At 34.6% G+C, this 23,001-nt stretch overlaps 1 long non-coding RNA gene across 1 annotated transcript; it reads right to left on the minus strand.

Moving 5' to 3' along the window:
- Positions 1 to 406: 406 nt before the first annotated feature.
- On the minus strand, positions 407 to 22,612 carry LOC126507941 (uncharacterized). Its single transcript, XR_007593668.1, has 4 exons — positions 22,519 to 22,612; positions 22,320 to 22,399; positions 1,634 to 1,754; positions 407 to 530 (listed from the first exon to the last, which is right to left on the minus strand). It is a non-coding gene; the product is annotated as an uncharacterized lncRNA (long non-coding RNA).
- Positions 22,613 to 23,001: the final 389 nt, after the last annotated feature.

The raw sequence follows: 23,001 nt of genomic DNA on the forward strand, positions 1-23,001 counted from the left end.
TAAGATCAATTGCTTATTTTATAGTTTCAGCAAAATAGAAATTGTCCAATTTCTTTATAAAACAACAAAAAATCAAAACCATTCATTATATAAGCATCGCAAATCACATTTGTCACCTTGTATTTCCTGTCATAATCCTTATTATTAGACAAAACATACTGATGAACATTCAATAATACATAGAGAAAAAATTCAATATCTCACTTCTCCCTTAGTAAAAATAGACAAAAATATAAACTCTAATTTATATTTATCTCTAATAAAATATCAATCCAGAAAAATTAAATGAAATACATACACATACATGCATACACATATACATACACAAACATACACACTATATATGTATATGTATGTATATATATATCACTTAATGCAAATAGCAAAAACAAAAAGAAATAACATTGTTTAGGTTAGTCCAAAATGAGGGTGCTTGAGTAAAACAGGTTGCTCAAAAGTAAAGCGATTGTTCACTTTGTCTCCTTGGAAGGTTGGATATGATCATCAAAGTGCAATAAATCTTCCATTAGCTGAAGAAATGAAAAGAGAAATTATGCACTATTTACTAGTCATCATTGATACTGTACTCACTGGGCCCCTGAGAAAGCAGGTAAGGTGAGTCTTTTGGTATTAATAGCTGAACTTAGCCACCTATGGTTTCAATGATACATGATGAGGCTAAAGTAAATCCTAAGTAATAGAAAGCCAGCTTGATGGTTTTGAAATCTTTTTAATTGTTATTAAATGTTCAAATATGAGAGACACACATCCTAGTCTGTGATGGGGAAGCTCAGCCAATCACATTAGGCTAGGTTGTGGCTGCCTGGGGCGAAGGAAGAAGCACCTGGGGATCCAGGTGCACGCCCCTTGTTTTGTCTCTTTCTCTGCTGTGAGTGATTCTCGCTGGATCCCGGTCTTGTGAGCCTCTCTTTAGTTCAATCATTAAAATTATATTCCTTGTTTTTGAGCTGGTCTGGTTAATTCTAACTACAGGTCGACCACGCCCAACAAGTCTTGGCCTGCAGTAGTGGAGGGGAGCCTACCTAGTCCCTGTAATATTGAGCAAGACAAAAATCCACAAGGCACTGGGCAGATGGGCTCTATGATGCTGAGCAAATTTATGGCAGATGGGGTCTGAAAAGAGAGACATAATGATTCATATCCTGTGGGAAGAACTGGCAGGCTAACCAACTCAGCAACGACCCAGACCCAGAACCAGGGCTAAGAGTTGGCCCAACCCAGTACCCACCCCATCTATGATCTGCTAGAGAATGTGAAGGGGTTGGTCCTGCAGACCAGAAGTTGGAGGATCTCCATGACATAGGGCAACAACAAGATAACCAATAAGAATCCTAGCAAAACCAGTAGTGATGGTTTAGCAAACCAGAGGCTTTGAACAAAAACAATGACTCTTTGCAATGAACACTTGCAAGTAATGATATATGGACTAAATGATGTAGACAGAAGTTTCTGTTCTGCCTAGTTCCACAAACGTTCAGTTCCAAAGAAACACGCAGGTGTTTATATTAATTATAAACTGTTTGATCTATTAGCCCAGAATTATTATTAACTATCTCTTACAACTTAAGTTAATCCATAATTCTTGTGTTTGTTTAGCCATGTGACTTGGTACCTTTTGTCAGTGCAGAATTTTTATCTTGCTTTCTCTGTGTCTGGGTGGCAGCTGCAGACTGAGCCTTTCCTCTTCCTAGAAGTCTTCTAGTCAGGTCGCCTTGCCTGTATTTTTTGCCTGCCTACGGGCCAAACAACATTTTATTAAACCAAACTGAGTGACAAATTTTTACAGGGTACAAGAGCATTATCCCATAGCAAAAGGGCATACCAGTGACTCCTTGTGTCACACTACAGCTTCGAGGAGGAGATTTTTTTTATTATTATTTTCTTTTAAATTTTGTTTTGTTTTATCCCAAATAGGAGGCTGCAAGGATAGAGGGGAGGTGGGAAGGGACTGGATAGAGTGGGATAGAGATGTGAAATCCACAAAGAACCAATAAAAAAAGTAAAACTGGAAAAAAAAAACATAAAAGTCAGCAAACTCTTTTTACAATATATTTCTGTATAATTGAAGGGGCATATCTGTTTTGGTGTTGTCTTTGGACTTGCTGCATGTTGTCAGAATTTTTCTAGGATATATATTTGTAGTCCTAGGTACTCTAGGACTTTTATTGGGAAGTGATTTTGGATTTTTTCAAAGGGAATTTCTATATCCAATGAGATGACCATATGCTTTATGTCATTGTGTCCTATATGTGTTGTGTTACATTTATTGAATTATGTATGTTGAACCTCCTTGCATCTCTGGGTTGATATCTTCTTGATCTTTTATCTTGGGTCATTAAAGTATGCTCATTTGGATCATCCATTATCCAGCATTAAGATCTATAATGTAACAGGTGTCTTGGGAGTCCTTTTTTGTCATGTGATGTGGTATACTCGTTCACATATATGGAATACAAAGGAGTGGACATTGTTGGTATAATAATTCTTCATATTAAAACACCCATGTGCTTTTTGGAGTCAGTCAGTCATAGCATATTTGGTATTCACGGGACGGGGCTAGATCATACATTCAAATTTGAAGGGTAAGTCAGCTTATACATTGTGTAGGAGATCATACACTCAAAAGACTACCTAAAGTAAGAGGTCCATAGAGAATAAGAGAGATCTAAGCACTGCATACAAAATCACTTTTATATGACATGTAAACATTCTGAAGAAGCCATCAGAAGAGAAGAAGAAACTATGAATGTCTAGGGCTGAACAGAAGATACATGGCTAGAAACAAGTTCGAGGATGTGTAGACATTGATGCTGAAGAAGAAAACACGTACTTCAAAGGATATGAAATGGTTTAAAATTTTAGTAGAAGAGAGAATAAGGATTCATAGTTGGAGCACTTAGTGATAACTCACAGGTTTATAAAGAAAATATCCATAGCAATCTGAAACTGCCCAAATATAAAATAAGTATCAAAAATACAGTGTCAGCCTATGTTGGTATATAATATCAACTTCACAGAACCTAGAGTCACTTAGAGAAGGGCCACTGATCATGCCTGTGAGGGATCATCTAGATTTGGCTGGCTTTTGGGTATGCTTATGAGGGATTTTCTTGTTGAGATCAATTGAGGTGGGAGAAGCACACTAAATGTGGGCCTCGATACTTCATGGATTTGATAGTGGATAAATAAAAGGGAAATAATGTATTGAGTAGCAACATCTATCCCTTTGTGATTCCTGACTGCAGCTGTTGTGTGGCCAGCTCTTTCACGCTGCTACTGCTTCGATATTCACAATATTTTTCTCATTAAATCTATCATCTAGAAATAACTGAATTTTAGTTACTCTTCCTACAGCTTTGAAAAAATGCATAATGAAGCAATTGAAAGAAGAGTTTTATGGGTTACATGCCCAAAATATTAAGGAAAATAATAAAACACCTATGCATGCACACACCAGCACATTAGTAACTCAGCTACACTAATTATGTTTCACTTCACTTTTCGAAGACTATAGTCATTTTCCAAGGTACACAGTTAAAATTCAATATTTTAAGATGAAAATAAAACAATAACCAGGATCCATTCCTATACCATGTGAGTTAGGATCATCTAGTCTTGTTTGTCAGGATCTTGTCTTTTCCCACAAATGATGATTGCCTCATATTCATCATCTGTTTGCCAATAAATATTTAACTGTTATTTCAAGTGTAATGAGAGAAAATTTGGATTTAAAAGTGTTTTTTTCTTTGAATGAATTGGGTGTTTCTATCTCAGCTATTCATGGTGACATATACATGTGTAAAGCAAAGGGGTTTTGTATGTTTGCTTACTATTATCTTTTGAAAAGAAACAACCAGAGAAAACTGTGTGATAACAAATATCAGTTTTCCCCTTATTTTATTAATGAAAAATTAACTCATGCATTAGCGTGTTGGCAGGGATATAGAAGAAGATTCATAATTCTGAGAGTTAAAATTGAACTCAGTAACTGAGTCTCATGTCCCTTTTTCTATTCAGGGCATATGCTTTTGCTTACTGACCAGCAAATATAGAAGTGACTTCTGTGGTAATGGTTAGAATTCTACATATACTATTTAAAATGTAAATTTTAAAAATAATTAAGAATTTAAAAGTACATTATAATTGGCATGGGGTAAGATCCAAGACAAACACATGACAATGAATCCATAGCCGGATGGTAAAGGATGGTTGAAGACCCTGTGTGAGCTTCATGATATATTGCGGTGTGGTTTAAAATTTGTACCTTATTGAAACTGTTTATATCATTTTATATGCACATAATTATGCTATTGATGCTGATATCATGTACATCTATTCCTGGGTTACAATATCTCATTTTCATGATAGTACTTAAAAATTAAATTCCCCTTTAAAGATTCCCAGAATGTTATGTCTTAAATTATATGCCCAATGAGCTTTTCTGAATATTCAATCTCAGTTATTGAATTCATATATTTTCATTACTCAGGGAATGCTTGCATTTGTTTTGTATGACATATGGTTCACTAGCAAGCTGTTATTCAAACTCTTTCACTTGCATTATGACAACGAATGAAGTATTCAAACCCACTAGCACTGAATTTCTAATAATTGCTATTATTCCAAAGCAACACAGTACCTTGGAATAGCCAATTCTAATCTCACTATTAAAATCAACTTAGCTTTATTGTAAAAAATGAAAATGCCTTTTGTGTATGGAATTCACCACTTTAAACAGTGAAATTCCACTCCTTACAGGATGGAGCAGAATCAGGTAAGTTGAATTTGTGACAATAGCTCTAATAATATAATATTCTAATAATATTCTTTCCAGCTATCATTTTGATATTCTGTGTGTCTGGTGAGCTGGCAGAGCCCAACCACACAGCCTCAGCAAGCCCAACACTGCCCTATGGCACTTCTCTGCCTCCCTTGTTTTACATAGCTGCAGCCCTTTGGTGGTACAATTGAGTAATCTATGTTGTTTTGAAACTGACATTTAACGAACTTCTCTGAAAACCTTTCCTATTGCTTCATTTTTTTTTAAAAAAATCTCTGTTTCTTTAACTATCACACTCTCATTGTGAGATAAAAGGCAAAAACACCCAATAGCAAGAACTAAAAGAGACGCTTTGCCAAGTGGCTCGTGGGTTTGGTTGCTGCTGCTCTTAGAGGGGTTGCATGGAGACGCTGTAACCTGATCATCAGAAGTCGCAATCTAGGTCACAGTTCCGCAGCTGCTGCTGGCATTAAGATATTGATTCTCAACTTGTATGGCCCTTTGATGTCGCCTAGTACATTGATGCGGAGAAAGGAAATGCACTGACAGCTTTGGCCAGGCACACAATGCAAGGTGTGCTTCTTTGTCGTAAAGATGTGCGGAAATGGAATTGACTCTGCTAGCATTTAAAACAGACTGTCTTTCCACCCACGCTTATATTTACTTTAACTTAATGTTACGATTCTATGAACAGTAAGATTTTTTTCCACAGTGTTTACAAATGGCCCCAGAGGCAGTGTATGTTTCTTTTCTTATTTTCTAACATATTTAACTCAGTTGGCATTTGGCTTCTAGAGTCATATTTGCAGCGACTAGAACATGATTGTTGAGGCTGCATTAGCCCATTCTTGGTGAGAAATGTAATTTTCCATCATCTTCTACAAACTAAGGTTTCTTGCTCTCCCTTTACCAGCATTTGCATGGCGAGGTTTACTTCCAGACAATGCAACCATTTCCTTTAAGGGCGATCAAGGTACAAGGAGATGAGGAAACTAGAAACGAGAGCAGCGTGTGAGACGAGCCACTGCTCTCCTTTCTCCTGAGCTGGAACCCATTGCTGATGAAGTATATTAGGAGTTTTTCTTTATTTATGTTGAAAAGGTGTCTCTTATTACACCTAGCATAAACTTTACATCCAACCATAGTTTACGTCGTACTGTTGGGACTGACTTCATGTTACTGTTATTCAACGGTACAGTGTGATGTTTTTCATAAGAAATTTGCATTTATATCAAATTAAGTTTTCATGTTGTATATCCTTTATTTTTCTTTGGTCAGCAAATGTAATTTATTAGTGTATATGGCTTTTCTTTTAACCAATTTTTAAAAATAAGTAAAATTATTTATTTATTTTATATCCTGGCCACAGTTTCCCCTTTCATCTCTCCTCCAAGTGCTTCCCTCTCTCACAACCTCCCTCTGTTCCCATGAGTATCTAAAAACATTACATGTCAACTTGCAGAAAGACAAAGCGCCTCCCCATGTATTGAGGCTGGACCAGCCAACCCAGGAATGAGGAGTAGAGTCCAAAAAGCCAGTAAAATAGTCTGAGACAACCTGTATTCCCACTGTAAGGCGTCCCCAGTAAGTTAAGTATGACCTAATTGTAACCCTAACCCTAACCCAAACCCTAATCCTCAACCCTTTTAAAATAATCTTGAAGAATGGAAAATTTACAAGTTATATCGTTCCATTTAGGAATTAATTTAAATCCACCGTGGTGGCACACGCTTTGCCCAGCACTTGAGAGGCAGAGTCAGGTGGATCTTAGTGAATTCAAGGTTAGCCTGGTCTATAAAGAGAGTTTCAGGATGACCAATGCTACACAGAGAAAACCTGGCTATAAACCCCTCCCTGCAAAAATAACCCGCAAAAATCCCTCCCAAATTAATTTAATGTGCATCCTTTCCCAAATAACTGTGTAAAACTTATGCTCTGCTGAAGGGTACTCGACTTATTCATATTAAAATTTAAAATTTGTCAATATTGTTGACAATCCTCTGAACACTTCTACTTTCCCTCCAGAACCCTTAAAAAATCATAGCAGACATTTTCTCTCTCTCTCTCTCTCTCTCTCTCTCTCTCTCTCTCTCTCTCTCTCTCTCTTTCTCTCTATTGAGTTTGATGAGTTTAGGTATCACATGTAAATGAGGTCACAGAAGCAGTAGTGTTGTCCCTGTTTGTGGCTTGTTACAATTAAAATAATGACTTCCAATTTCATTCATGTGGCAGAAATACTCTTCTTTGTAGAGTGAAGCACTCTTCTTAAGCACTGATATATCTTATTAACTATACAAAATATCTTTAAAAAGTAGAAATTGAATCATATTAATCAATTTAACTATTTATTTTTTCAATTGATTTAATATATTAGATAAAATTTCAAGTTCAATTGTCTTTAAAGATGGTTAACTCAATACCTAACTTTGCATCTAAATTTAAAACAAATCAACTTTATTCTCATGGTTAGAGTTTATAAATAAATGATCAATTTATATTGAAGGTTCACTTTTAGTGGCATGAAAATAAACATAAATTTTAGAAAAATATTAAGTTTATATATATATAGTGTATATTTTAATGTAATTTAAAATAGCAACTAGATAATAAGCTGATATCCATGATTCCCTCTTGCTTTTTGTATAATCAATAAATCTATGAGGCATGGTTGCTATTACATCATTCAGATATTGATTCGACCTAACAGGAGGATCTGTGGTGGTTCTAGGGTAATTTTTTTTTTTCAATGCTAAGGGAACATTTTGTAGCAAATAAAAACAAGTGCAATGATATGGTCCAGATGTTTCACAAAACTTTCGTAGGGTTGAAATCAAATCACAGATGTGACTGCATTAATAGATAAGGCCTTTAGGCAGGTATTGAAGCATGAGGTTCTTTTCAGGAGGGCAGGATTAGAACCCTCACAGGACAGTTGAGGCAGCCTGTTCCTGTTCCTCTGCCCCTTGAAGACACAACAACAGGGCACTATTCTGAAGCAGAGAGTGTCCCTCAGAAGACACTAGAAAATCAACTAGATTTTAAAAATCCCATCTTTATAAATGTGATGAATAAGCATGATATTATAAATCATGTACTTTTGGGTGTTTTTCGATAAAAGAATGAAGAGATAAAATATTCACAAACTGAAAATTCATGAAAATTTGGAGAGTCTGTTTTCTAGACTCTCATGTTTTTTGGTTAGTAAAGTATATATTTATGTATGAAATATTAATCACATTTTAAAACAGGATTTCTATAATACTGTATTTGAATATTTTCATTTTTTATGATTTTCACATTATGTATTTCAAAAACACCAGATCTTATCAAGCTTTCTAAAAATTCTAAGATCTTGTCTAATTAGTTTAGAGTTGAATAAATTCTTGCAACAGCACATAATCATATTCTAATAATTTCTTTATGCTAATTCGCTAATTAGCTCATGGCCCTGCATTCAGACCCCGAATACACCTAGTCTATGTTCTATTTTTAAGTACATTTTTAACTCCACTTAAATAAAGTTTTGCAGTATGTTGTGATTTAATTATATTTTCTTCAATATATTTGTGAAGTACTCTCTTGCTACACATTTACTTCAATTTCTTCTATTTATTGCTGAAAATCCTGTTATATGCATAAATTACATGGGTATTTAGATTAATACTTATGTCCTGTTTTCTGCATAAGATTTGAATTTAAGGTATTGATTAAAGAAAATAATTAGGCTGGTAAAGATGATTGACCCTAAGGTCAATGAACTGAGCCATCTCTAGATTCCAAATGGTGGAGAGAGACCTGAATCCAGTAAGCTGTACTTTGACCTCCACTGAAACACCATAGCGCTGACACATACAGAGAGAGAGAGAGAGAGAGAGAGAGAGAGAGAGAGAGAGAGAGAGAGAGAGAGAAGGGGAGGGAGAAGGGAGTGAGGTTGCAAGAGCAGAGGAGAGAAAAAAGGGGAAAGAATAAAAAATATTTTGATAATTTTATATATGTGTTCTGTTATTTATATCATTATCCTACACCCTCTTCACCCTCCAAATTCTCCTGTGTTCCTCCCATTCCTTCTCAAATATGTGGCTTCTTATTTTTTAATTACAAAAGTTATGTACATGTGTTTATGTATATAAGTTTATAAATAAAAATTGCTGAGCTAATTTAGTGATAAATATATATGTATACACACACACACACACACACACACATATATAAGACTGACCTCCTGAGGTTTGCTTACCTACCACCAAGGGGAAATTCTCTGGAGACCAGTTTCTCCCTCTCTCAGAAATAACCATTTTCTGTAGTTCTTCTAGGGGTATAAAAGTCCTGTGAGAATTTCCTCATCCACAGCAGCGTGCCAATTAGTGTTTATAATTTCAGCAAATGAAGATAGCATCAAAACAGAAAATTTTCTTTATGTGGTACATTTTAAGGGTGTTTTGATATCAGAAATTATTTATGTCTGCCCTCCAAAGACGTGACTATCACTACAACATTGAAAGGCCACATAGACCCTCTGAATACGGGTGACAGTTATGTGGCTGGATCTGTCGGGGTGCCTTGAAGTGGCACCAGACACATCACAGATGCATGAACTGACTTTCTGGAGCCCATTAACTACGGTGGGATACCTTGCTCAGACTTGATACAGGGAGGGGAAGGGAACATTGGTACTGCCTCCAGTTGGTATCCCAGACTTTGTGGACTCCCCAAGAAGCCCTTGCCCCCTCTGAGGAGTGGATGGGGGATGAAAAGTGGGAGAAAGGCAGGAAAAAGTGAGAGAGGGGAAACTAGGGTTAGTATGTAAAATTGAAAGTAAATTATTTTAATAAAAAATAGGAAAAAAGAAAGGCCACACCACAACAGAAGTAAATGAGAGTAGAGAGTTTTGTCAGCCCTGAATTTCCCTTAATATAATTTAACTTTATATTTGTCAGAAATGACTTTAGCTCAAGGACTTTCCAAAATACTATTCTGACTAGAAGCTAACTGGCAGAGCAGAGAAAACTCCAGAGAAGACTGTAGCAGACCCTCCTACTTCTATAGTTAGGCGTCATTAAGATTTCTTTTTTGTTCGTTTGTTTTTTGTGTTCTTTCTATTATAATGAAAAGATTTCTTGATTAGTTACTAGCAGGATGAACAATCTCTGAGCCAAAGTTGACATTGACTTGAAGGAGGGATGGGAGAAGGACTTTTAAGGGGGGAAAACCCCATGAAGACCTTCCATATCCATGCAAGCAAGTAAAACCTATTTTGTTCTGCCAAGTTAGGTGGTTAATGCAACTCAAAATGTTTTTTGGATATCTGAGTAATCAAATCACAGAAGAAAAAATGGTTAGTTATATCATAACAACTGGATACTTATGGCTGTACATTTTTGGGTGGGGGGGTCACTGAGTCAGGGTTACTGGGAACGTATCTTCCATTAAGATTTCTTGTTTGCAGCATTTGTATTTGTTCCCAGGACCATTGTTCCTTGTTCCACCACTTAGAATTAACCTACTGTGGAGACTTATGAAAGTGTCTGCATTGAGAATTATCTATTCCAGCTTCATGCTCTGTGTATGCCTGAAGTGTTAACCTACCACTCAAACGCGCCACAAACGCGTGTACTGTTCATTCCGTACCATAATTCATAAAACAACCAGAAATTAATGATTATGTTTGTCTTTTCCTATAGAATACAGGATGTAGAATCAGACTCTACATTAAAATCTGCCTTAATTTTATGGCAAATGGGACTCCTCATCACCCACTTTACTTGGTTTAGCTTTTTGCCAGTGTCCCTTAAGTTTCAATAAAAAGCCCTTCCCCAAGAGTCTAAAAAATCAACAGGTTACCTTCTTGCATTACTATTACCAAGCGTGCAAAATGTCTAGGGCATTGACTGGGAGATGCTAAACTGATTTTATACATCATAATGATTATTACAGATTTTTTTACATTATGGATTAAAGAAAATATTTATCAGAAACTGTAATATAGAATGGCTCAATTTCAGATTGATATGGAAAGACATGTTACCTTTAGACACAACTACTTGAATTATGTCCCCCCCCCCAAAAAAAAAGAAAAGTAATGGGCTTAAACTTAGTGGGGATAAGAATTTACCACAGAATTTATAGCAAAATGATTTCATATAACTTTAATATAGATTTAAGATTTAAGAAATGTTAGTAGATCATTGATAGTTGAGGATGTGCTTCTAATAGTCTAATTTCTTTTCAGAACAATATCTGGCCTTATAAAAAGTGACAGAGTATAAAATAAAGTAAATACTATAAATTGACAGATACTATAAAGACACTTTCAAAAACTATCTGCAAGCTGTTTTCATATTACAAATGCGATTTTTTGTTGCTATTATATAAGGACATTTATCAATTGCTGACTGTATAGGCTTATGGCTTTTAATGATTGGCATAAATACATTATTATCTGTTGTAATAGGAAGCAGTGGGGGCTGCGTCCCCAACACCCCGGCCGCTTGGCAAGCTTATGCCCGAAATAACAACACACAACCTGTATTCATTTAACTGCTTGACCCATTTCTATCTAGCCTCTTCTAGGCTAATTCTCACATATTAATTTAGCCCATTTCTAATCATCTGTGTAAGCACCCCAAGGTGCGCTTACCGGGAAGATTCTAGCCTCCGTCCATCATGGTGTCTCTGCTCCAGAGCTGTCGGCTCTCTCCAGGAGCAGAGCAGTGTCTGACCTCACTTCCTCTTCCTCCTGTTTTCTCCTCCCACCTATCTTTTAACCTATCAGGGCCAAGGAGTTCCTTTATTGCTTAACCAATGAAATCAACAGATTGATATATGACACTCCCACATCACTTCCCCTTTTTCTGTTTAAACAAAGAAAGAATGCTTTAACTTAACATAGCAAAATTACATATAACAAAACAGTTATCAAGTAAAAATTACAATAATCTATATCATAACTAAGGAAAACTATAACTATAGCTAACTATTCTTAACTCCATCAAAGAGTCCAGAAAGATACAATATTACCTAAGCAAACCAGAAATCCAAAGCTCTAGAAATGACACTCCCACATCAATTATGATTAATTCATGACTTATTGTACATAATTTGTGTTAATAAATGAAATGGGCCTTGTGTGAGACTTCTGGACATAATGGATTACAAGTAACTACAGAGGAGAAGCATTGCAGAAGTGACTGACTTCTTTCATATCAGCCTCTTCAGAATATTCAAAAGCTTCCAGTGAAAATGGGAAAGCTAAATTAAAGAATATAAAATTTTGTTACTCATAATATAGCTTAATATATTATTTTTCCAGATAACTTTTTTTAAAACATAGCAAAATACACATCCATCTGCTAAGTAAAATGATGGTACATTTACTGAATGTTCTTTAGAATGAAAAGAGACATCAAAAATAATATGAAAAATTTGAATGGAAGTATTCAACTCTGTCTATATATACACTCAAAAATAAAATAATGATCTATATGTATATTACAATGATTTTTCCACATCTATAAAGTCAAACATAAATATGATTTTGAAAACGTTTTGCACTTATAAAACAAAACAAGAAGTAAGAAAAGAGTAACCTGACTGTTATATATAACATTGTGTCATATAGTTTTATATTAAATGATAAACCTTGGGAGGAGATGGTTATTTCACCTTACAGTCCTTCAGATTAGGAATCTGGTGGCAACAACTGAAACAGAGGTCAACTGTGTTGCTCAACCTGCTTTCTTATACAATCCATGACCACCTGCTTTGGGTGGAGCTGCCCAAAGTGATCTGAGCCCTCCCCCAACAATCATTGGTCAAAAGAATGTCCCAAAAACTTGCCTACAGGCCATTCTGATGAAAGCAATTCTTCAGTTTATATTCCCAGTAATTAAAAGATTCTGCCTTGTATCAAATTCATAAAAGAAAAGAAAAAAACTAGACAACACAGAGACAAATTACATAATCAGACTTAAGAAAGTATTGCACCCATATAGTATGCATTTTATTTATATACCTACTTATATTTACTATAAAGTTGTAATTTATGCAGACCCAAATAGGGAATTTTTACAATGAGGAGCTCAGGACATCAGTCTTGCAAATATACTCATCTAGCACATTTGCATCAAGGCACTTTAGAAGTTTCTGGTACTAAAGAACAGAAGAGTGTGAATCCAGATCTAAAGTCAGGATAAAAATCATCTAAGAAAGCTAGTTGACTTGCATGTATAATCATTATGTTGATGAGTTTTTAAAAGATACAGGATAAAAAGAACCTTGTAAAATATGTTGGCAGTTTTGCAAAATGTTGTGAATATATTAGGAAAAATTGTATTTTTTTATATTTGCAGAAAATACACATACACTTTTTCATGCAAACTCACTAGTGGTGAGTTCACTATATTGTTTAGGCGAAAGACATACTTTATTATATATACTGTAGCTGATAGTTTTATTCTACATTATTTTTCTCTGCCTACTTTACTAGTTTAAACTGGATTTGCCTTTAACTGCAACAAGAAAAAAATCTTTGACATCAATCATTTTGTTATGAATTTTCTTCTATGTATATATTTTAAAAACATATATTTATTAATGGAAATGCTATCATTAGTATATCATCAAGTTTATTGATGAATTTAACATTATCACACAAGACTAAGTATGCAGATCTAATGCTACTAACATAACTTCTCTGCCAAGTTTTATCTTATAAAGTAAATAATTTATTTCCAAATTAGCATAATACATTATAAAATTTAATTAAATATATCTTAAAGTGAAAAATAAAGGTAAAACTCTATTCATAATCCATCAAATGGAAAAACATAAATATTGAAACATTTATTTTAAAGGATATATTGTATCATTTTAAAATGGTGTAGATTTATATGACTTCAATCGAACTTTTTTAAATGAAACACATATGTTAAGAAAGCTCTTAAATATAAATATTATGCCTAATAAATTATTGGAACACAGAAAATCTGTGCATTAATTATAAAACTAAGAAGATCTTTGAAAGGGAGACTCAGTTATTACACCTGATCACTTATGAAAAAATGTAGGATTAATTACATAGACATTTTAAAAAGTCTCAGTTTTGAATACTTTATTTTTTATAACTTAAGGTTATTTAAAATTATTCAATCTTTTATATCATTTATATCTTAATATTTAAAAAGTATTTTCTTGTGAATATGCAGCTAATAATGCAATAAAATAAAATATGCATCATTACGTACTTCTACCTTATATTATTTTCCAATAGTAAATTTATGTATAGTTTAGGGATGGATAGTAAATTTTTGTTAGATATAATTTAGGTTACCATAAGGACAATATTATTTTATATTGTGTTACTGCTTTGATTAAAAATTTGCACTATTAATGTCAATGAGACTCAGATGGAAGGTAATTTTTATTTAAACTAAGGACATTATATTTGTTTTAATTAAAAGCATAAAATTTGACTTTTTGTCAATCATATTCTTTAAAGATATTTTCAATTCTACCAATTTACTTTTAAAATGTCTGTCCAAATGACTTACGGGCTTCTACTACGTATTTGTAAAATTATTTCTAAACAAATAGTCTTTTTGAAACTTTTAGTCAATTATAAGAATGAATCTGTAAATGGGATTAAAATGCAAACTTCCAAACTGGTGCCATAGTATTTGAAAGCACTCTGTTGTTTGTCGGAAGACACTTTCTTGCATTAGAGATAAATTTTTCATGTGTCAGAAAGTACTTCTATCTACCAGACAAGCTAACACCGAAGCAATATGAACTTATGTCGCTTGCAGGCACTCTGGGGGCAGAATCAGCACATTTGTACCTTATTTTTCCACTAAAATAGTCTCTTTTCCTCACCCAAGATTTTTCAATATAAATGAAATATGAATGAAATGCATTATATGGATTATCCATCATCACGGCAGAATCTTGGCAATACAGCTCACTGAAGAAAGCAAGGAATAAATACACAAAGACTCACATAAAACACATGTTAAACCTTTCATGTGTTATAGTTTGATTTACTGACAAGAAGTATTGATGCTGCCCAAGGAAGAAAATAATCACTAATTTAAAACATACTTTGAAATTAAGAGCAAAATGACAAAGACTAGTATGTGCTATTACTTTTTTATTTCTATGCTAAGATAATGTTAAGCTTGATAATTTTAGTAAGGGTACCGAATTTTTAACTCAATCATCTCAACTTTGTTGGCATACAATTTTAGCTTCATCATCCATAAAACATCAATCAACAATTTATAATATGAATACTTGAATGTGAGGGATAGGGTAGAAAAAATTTTAAAGTGATTAATATTTATTAGTTCATCGATGTTTGTTGAGTGGCTTCAGAACTAAATTACTAAATGGATGCTTCTGTTATCACCATGTGCAAGACCCTTAGTTCCTCACATGCTTGGCATCCTTGATGTCAGAGGTTTTCAGGGAACCAGGGAACTCAGGTGCACATTTATTTGGGATTCTAAGGTGAAATATTAGTTATTCTTGAAGACACGGCAGCAGAATACACTTGTGCTGTTTTAAATGTATCATGTAGTTATAATTTGAGAATTACTTGTACATATGCATGGTTCTATATTCTGAATATATTGTCATTTCTCCTTTTCTGTACTATTTTTCTGGAGATGTTTGCTTTCACATTTCTCGGTTTTTAAATTCTGACTATACTTTTCCTATGAAATCTATTTTCTTCTGAACCAAGTTTAGTACTTATATTTAATTAATTTTATTTTATGTTTATTTATATCTACCTAACTGTAATGTTCATTTCTCCTTAAATATTAGAAAATAGATTAAGAAGGTTGTGCATAGCTTAGTAGAAAAAATGCTTTTCTACAATGTACAAATTCATGACTCCTAACTTCAGAACTGAAATTAAATAAATAATATCTGATAGCTAAAAATTTAAATTTGAATGCATTTTAAGTGAAAATTTTCAAACTAAAATTGAATAAAGTTTATTTTACCTTTCTTAAATAATAAAAAATAGGGAAGAATTTATTTTCAAGTTGCATTACAATTTATAGGAAAAATTCAATCTGAATGGGAAGTTTAACGTTCTGCAAATACATCATATTCATACCTACAGATTCCTTTTTTCAGCAGACAGTCTACTAGAGGAATTCACAACTGTTCAAAGTGCAGAAAACAACAGATGGTGGGCTGCCTAACCTCAGCTGACACATCTATAAAAAAACCTGGGAAAATCATTCTGAGTGAGGTAACCCAGACCCAGAAAGGCAAACATGTTAGGTACTCACTCATAAGTGGATACTAGATGTAAAGCAAAGGATATCCAGACCACAATCCACAGCTTCAGAGAAGTTAGGTAACAAGGAGGACCCTAAAGAGGTACAGATGGATCTCTCTGGGAAGGGAAAATAACATAAGATCTCTATGGTAAACTGGAGGCAGGATGCTATAAAGTGGAGGGATGGTTGAGTTTAAGGAGGGATTGGATGAGAGAACAAGAAAAGAGTTATCTCCAGAGAGGGGGCCATATGGAGTTAGGGAGAAAACTGGTGCTAGGGAAATTCCCAGGAATCCATAAGGATGAGGGCACCTAACTCCCCTAGTAAAAGTGAAGGGGGTATCTGAAATGGCCATCCCCTACTCTAATTTTAATCATAGAACCTTCATCCAGTAACTGATGGAGGCATATGCAGAGATCCAACCACCAGGTTGAGCTATGAGAGTCCAGTTGAAGAGAGGGAGGAGAGATTATCCGAGAGCAAAGGGTATCAAGATCATGATCAGGAAACCCATGGAGACAGCTGAATCGAACTTGCTGGATATCACGGACTCCAGATCAACAGCTGCTGATCCTGAATGGGACCAAACCAGGCCTTCTACATGTGGGTGATAGTTTTGTAGTCTGGTCTGTTTGCGGGACTTCTGGCAGTTGGACCAGGATCTATCCCTAGTGTTTGAGCTGGCTTTCTGAAGCCCTTTCCATAAGGTGTGATATCTTACTTAGCCTTTGATGGGATGGGGAGGGGCTTGGTTCTGCCTCAGCTGAATGTGCCAGGCTTTGTTGACTCCCTATGGGAGGCCTTAGCCTTCTGAGGAGTGGATGGGAGTGGAATGAGGTGAGGTGAGGAAAGGGGAGAGGAGGGAAAAAAGGGGAAACTGTAGCTGGTAAGTAAAATGAATAAAATACAAAAAAAAAAGCTCCAATACCTAAGGTTTAGAGAGCATCATAGAAGAGGGGGTGGAAAGATGTTAAGGACCAGGGGACTAGGACATTGTCTGCTAGATAGCGTCTTCTAGATTTGACAAGGACGCTACACCTAAGTCATTTTAACAATGGAGTAGCCTAAACAAGACCTGCAGAATGACACCACCGGTTGACATCCTCACATGAATGAGGGAAATCTTACCTGGCCCTAACCTTACATGAAGAGCTGTAGATAATTTGTAGATACCAAGATACCCTGTATATTTCATATACTTATTTTATGCACTTTTTGTATTCCTTCACAGCAATTAGGATCCATGAAACAATGTATTTGTCTGCTTCATGTTGTATTCTTTTTACTAGCATGGATCTAACAAATAATGCCCAAATAATAATTTTTGTTGAAATTATTAAACTTATGTAATAAAATAGCAATGTAAGTATCTCCATAACAAAATGTTCAAAATAAATAAATGTTCCTTCAGTGAGTTACACAATCTATTAAAGTTGTGACATAATAGTAGATACTCTTTCATAAATATTATGATATTAAGATAAAAACACTTTTTTCTGTAATTATGAGTAATTAAAAAGTAGAATCATATGGATTGAGAAGAATTTGTCCCTGGTGCTGATCTTAGTCATTTTCTCATCAAGGAAGTGTCTTTTTGCAGTGGATGGAAGTCATTACAGAAACCGCAACTAGTCAAACAACAGAAGTTAACCAATTGTGGGGTATCCACCCTAATCAGTGTACTTACATCTCCCAACTTAGGCTCTGAGAACAGTGAAGAGGAGGAGGCAGCAAGATTGCAGAAGCCAGTGGGCCAAGACAGATGCTGAGAGATCGTCCCTTCTAACAGCCACTACAACAAAGAGAAAATCTAACAGGTGAGTAGAAGAGGGGGTTATAAGGGAGGGGCTGGGAACAGAAAGACAGTGAATATTGTAAAGATATATTGAAAGAAAATTTTTAAATATAATGAAATATTATTGAACAAAATTAGGCATAAAAGGTGTTACATGTCAAAAATATTATTCTTTAATATATGATTTCCCCTTACGATCCAATATTATGTTATATATAATGTCGACAATTAGAGGTTAAGTTTCAGTCTCCGCATTAATACTAGAAAAAAAGTTTGAGGTTGTTGTTGTGTGGTTTATATTGAAAAGGTTTTGTTTTGGTTAGTTAATGGTGAGACCATACTATATTTGTATATAAAACTACATCTATAGGGACTGGAGAGATGGCTCAGAGGTTAAGAGCATTGTCTGCTCTTCCAAAGGTCCTGAGTTCAATTCCCAGCAACCACATGGTGGCTCACAACCATCTGTAATGGGGTCTGGTGCCCTCTTCTGGCCTGCAGGCATATATANCATCTATAATATGTAACAGTTTTGTGTCTATTGTAAACTATTGTTTTCACACGATATAAATCGATATAAATTCAGCATTAAACATGTATGAGAAAATAATGTTCATAAAATAATAAAAGATAATATTAGAGATGTATAATATTTTAAGGGAATTTAAAAGTATCACAAAAATATTTCCTAATATTCTTATGGGTCATGTGTTTAGGTTCAGGCTATAAAATTACATGTTTAAAATATCAGTCCTTTTAAATGACAATTAAGAACTTTAAACTTTGGTTTCTAGTGATGTAATGACAAAATATTTTTTTCAATTCTGGCTTTATTTTTACCTAAATTACCAATAACAGTGTTTTGTAAACTGTTTTTTATTTAAGTACAAATATTCTTACTTTTGGAGAACATTCTACTGAAAAAAAAATCAATGCTTTTATGTAAAATTATTGTCAAACAGAGTTCAAAACATTTTTAATGAAATATGTATGTGTTTGTGTATGTGACATAGAAACATCCCCATTTATTGTCCCGGTTCAGTCAGCATGCATCTATTGTGCATGTAGAACGGGCAACGCATATTGAGAAGACTTTATCAGAGTTGACAATTTTCCAAAATAACATTGGTATTTGTGCATTTTCTTGAAATTATTGATTTAAAAATCTTTACTGCTAGACTCTGTAGCTGAAATAGCTGTTTTATACATGAACACATATTCTTTGTTTACCATTCCAAAACTGTTGGACCAGTAAAATTTCCAACATGGAGTGGGAAGGGATATTATATGCCCTACCCCAGGCTTAGAAACTATTACCAACTGACTGCCACCAACTAAGAAAAAATAACTTTGCTTTGGGATGGTGGCCACCTCACTAGTTAACTCTATATCCATCCACATATGGGCCACACTAAATGAACTAAGTGGAAATCTTAAAAACAAGAGGCTATGCACTGAAGATGGAAACAGGAGGAAGGTAGGGAAACTGGAGGCATAGAAGTAAGTAAAGGCATGACCAAACAACAGAGTATATTTGTATGAAAATTTCAAAAGATAAACTGAGTTTATTATTCAGTACAATTCACTTGAGAGTTTATGCTACCCTTAGTTTAGTGGTATTATCGTCTTGATTGGGCATTGAAACAGAAAGTAAGGCAGAAAGAAGCTAAGTAGACAGACCCCAGTGTTAGAAGCATGCATTTTCTTTTGTTCTGCTTTTGAGGGAGAGTCTTGAACTGACTCCACTATTAGACTCAGACCCATAATAATAGTTTTTCTTTAGACTCCCAAGTGCTGGGATTGTAGACTTAAGCCATCACTCACAACTGTAGTGCAAATAAAAATCACATTCTGACTGAAGAACCTGTATATTAAGTCTCTGTGCATAGTATTGCAGTTTCTGAAAACATTTAATAGCAGGAGTGAAAGAAAAGGAAAGAAAAGAAAAGAAAACAAAAAAGAAATGCATATGCAATTCGAGCACAGCAGGGAAACCCTAGAAATGCCTTCCGATTCCAGATTTTTTTCTCACGAATCACAAATGCTTTTCTGCTGTGACTGAATAGTGGAAACTGGTCACAGACACATCACTAGTCTTATCAGTGAAACCATACTTTATTATCAGAGCACATTGATCGTACCTTTAGAACTAACATCATAACCTGCATTTATACTCTTCATTGTATCAAATAACTGATACTCTTTAAGTGTGTTCCAATGATGTTTTTAAAACAGGCCATTTGGCATTAGTTTTAATTTTTATGTTTTGTTATTGTAAACGACATTGTCAAAAAGTGCAATGATGTCAACTTTAGACATCATCAGAAGTCACTACAGTCAGATTCTTCTAGACTGGATATGTTGAGCAAATGCATTTGTCTTTTTTCTTCATTCTTTTTTTAAAATAAAATATATATTTTATTTAGTTGTTTGATATTACAATACATGATGATATACATACTTACATATACATATGCACACATACATATTTTTTCCTCCTGCCAAACTCTCTCATGTACCATACCTTGCTTTCTTTCAAATTCATGGCCTTTTATATATTCCCATATACATAAATACAACCTTCTGCATCATGCTATTTGCATGTATGTTTTCCAAGATGATCATTTGTTGTACAACCCACTAGTGCGGTTGATCTTCCATGGAGAAAATTTCTCCTGCTTTCAGTATGCTTTAGTTGGCTCTAGTTCCTTGTGTAGGGATGAGGCCTCCTGGGCTTCTCTCTGTTGTAATCCATTTTCTGTCATGTTTAGTTGGCAATTTTACCTAAATTTCTGTGAACTATAAATCCACTGAGGCCAGAAGATGTTGGATCAGCTGGACCAATGGTTACAGGTTGCTATGATGAGTTGGGTGCTGGAAACCTAACTCTGGTCTTTTTCTGACAGTAGCATGTATTCTTAAATGTTGAGCCATATCTCATGCCCTGAGCTTTATAATTATATTAAAAATCACTAAGTACGGTTGATAAATTGTTAAGTGTTTAAGATGTACTAAATAATAAAGATGTTAAATTTCATATTTTATTAAAATTATTATTTTTTTATGTGTTGTATGTTGAAGACCCTCTTTTTCATGCTTCTCAACTTCCCATTAGTCAATGTTGTCCTTGTAGACAGATTGATTTCTACCTTTATGAAATTTATGGATACATTATTTAAATGTCATTTCTCCTCTCTACAGAGAACTTATTACATAGCACATTTAAGAATAAGCTATTGTTCTGAGAAACTGCATCCCCTTTGATAAAACTGTGTAGTTGTCTTCATTAAGACATTATCCATAGCATACTTGTTGTACTAGACAGTAAATAAAAATTTTAATCACCATAAAGGTATTTAAATCATGTAACATTGGAGCTAATAATATTTACATCTTCAAATGTCAATCCAAAGACCTCAAAAATTAAGCTGTAAAAAACTGGAGCAAATGTGTTTTCCAGGCTGATCAATTGCTATTGAATAAGCAATTGGTGAGTTCTTCCCTGGGGAAGACTATTTCTCTTGCTCTCAACTTTAGCTGCTTTTGCTAGTAGTATTCTGTGTTGGAGTTGAGGCCTCCTGGACTTTTCCCTATGAAATACATACTGTCAAATTCTCTCTCCTTTTTTAAAAGCATTTATTTTTTGCAGCGTCTACTATTTACTTACATCATAAATTAAAGTTCCCATTCCTTCTACAATTACCCAGTGAGTATATGCAAGTCTAGTTCCTAAGTGCCACCGTAGCAGAGATATTGGAGAAACTTTAACCCATACACTGAACTCCAAACAACAGTTAGGCAATGAACTTACTAAATTAGTTTACTTCCTTGCTTTTAGGAAATGTGGAAAATATATCTCAAAAGAGTATCAATATAAACTACTTTGAAAAATAGTCAATGGAGCATAGAACTGGGCTGGGACAGACTGCTAGCCTTGGCAAATAGTTAGCATTTCTAGACAGGTCAACGCATATAGAATGAACTAGATGGAGCTGCATGGAGATGCTTTGTGTCACAGTTCTCTGCTCTTCTGCAGTGGGTGGTGGGATGATACTCAATCTCCAAAAAGTCAAAAAAGAAACAAAGCAGACTGTTCTAGTCTCAGAGGCCACGAGCCTCACCTGGGCTGTATCACTCATGCAAAATCTGCACATTATTTAAGGTGTGGGTCATATCATCTCTAAATTAGGCTCCTCAACCCCAAATGTACATTTCTTTTAATTTCCACACTTCAATCATTTTAAGTTCTCAACCTTTTTCACATTTAAAAATTTGATATGTTGTTCGAGTTCTCTGAATTTCGAATAAGAAAAAGTTGTTAAATATCCTAAATACCAACACATCCTGTTCCTGACTCCTTTTTCACCTGTAGGTGACCACTGTCTATCTGAGCCGATAAACTTAATCTCTGGTACTTAACACACGGCATACTTACAATGACTATTCTTTATCAATCGCCAAAGTTCATGGTGGTAACTTTGAAATAGTTGTTGATAGTGTGGTCATTTCATCCAACTGCAACAGAAGAATTTAGTGAGTGTTTGAAGTTTGTGTGTGTGTGTGATTATACTATTTGACAATTATACATTTTATTAAGATAAGGTTAAATACAAATAGAAAGGAGTCAACATTACCTCATGAATGGGGTGATTATCCGTAATCAACCAACTTTGAAGCTTTCTCCACAGGCAGGAGGAGCAATCAGCTCTGTTCTTATGTCATTATCAGCAGAGTTGCACTTCTGGAGGATTTGAAATTGCTGATGTTTGCATAGTTGAAGATAGAGAGCAAAGCTTGTTTTCCCACTAACATTTCATTGATTGCTTGTTCTTCCCTGATCGTTTCTGACACTTTATCTCTCTGGCAGCTGGACTTTTTACCTGGCTGATGTGGAGTGGTTTCATTAGAATCTCATTGATTTTGCAATCGACAGGATTCAAAGCTAGTATGTGCCTCATAATTTATATTTCTTTCTTCTCTCACTGGATGGTGTCAGAATAATTAATTCTGTATTTAAATGACAGCAATGTGAAATGGTCAAACCAGTTGCAATGAAATATTTGTTCCTTATATAAAAAAAATTCCCAACATCATTCCTTGTCAAAATTTATCTTACA

Source organism: Alexandromys fortis, unplaced genomic scaffold, assembly GCF_014885135.2.
Source record: "Alexandromys fortis isolate MF-2015 unplaced genomic scaffold, M_Fortis_MF-2015_v1.1 scaffold_73, whole genome shotgun sequence".
Classification (NCBI taxonomy): Eukaryota; Metazoa; Chordata; class Mammalia; order Rodentia; family Cricetidae; genus Alexandromys; species Alexandromys fortis.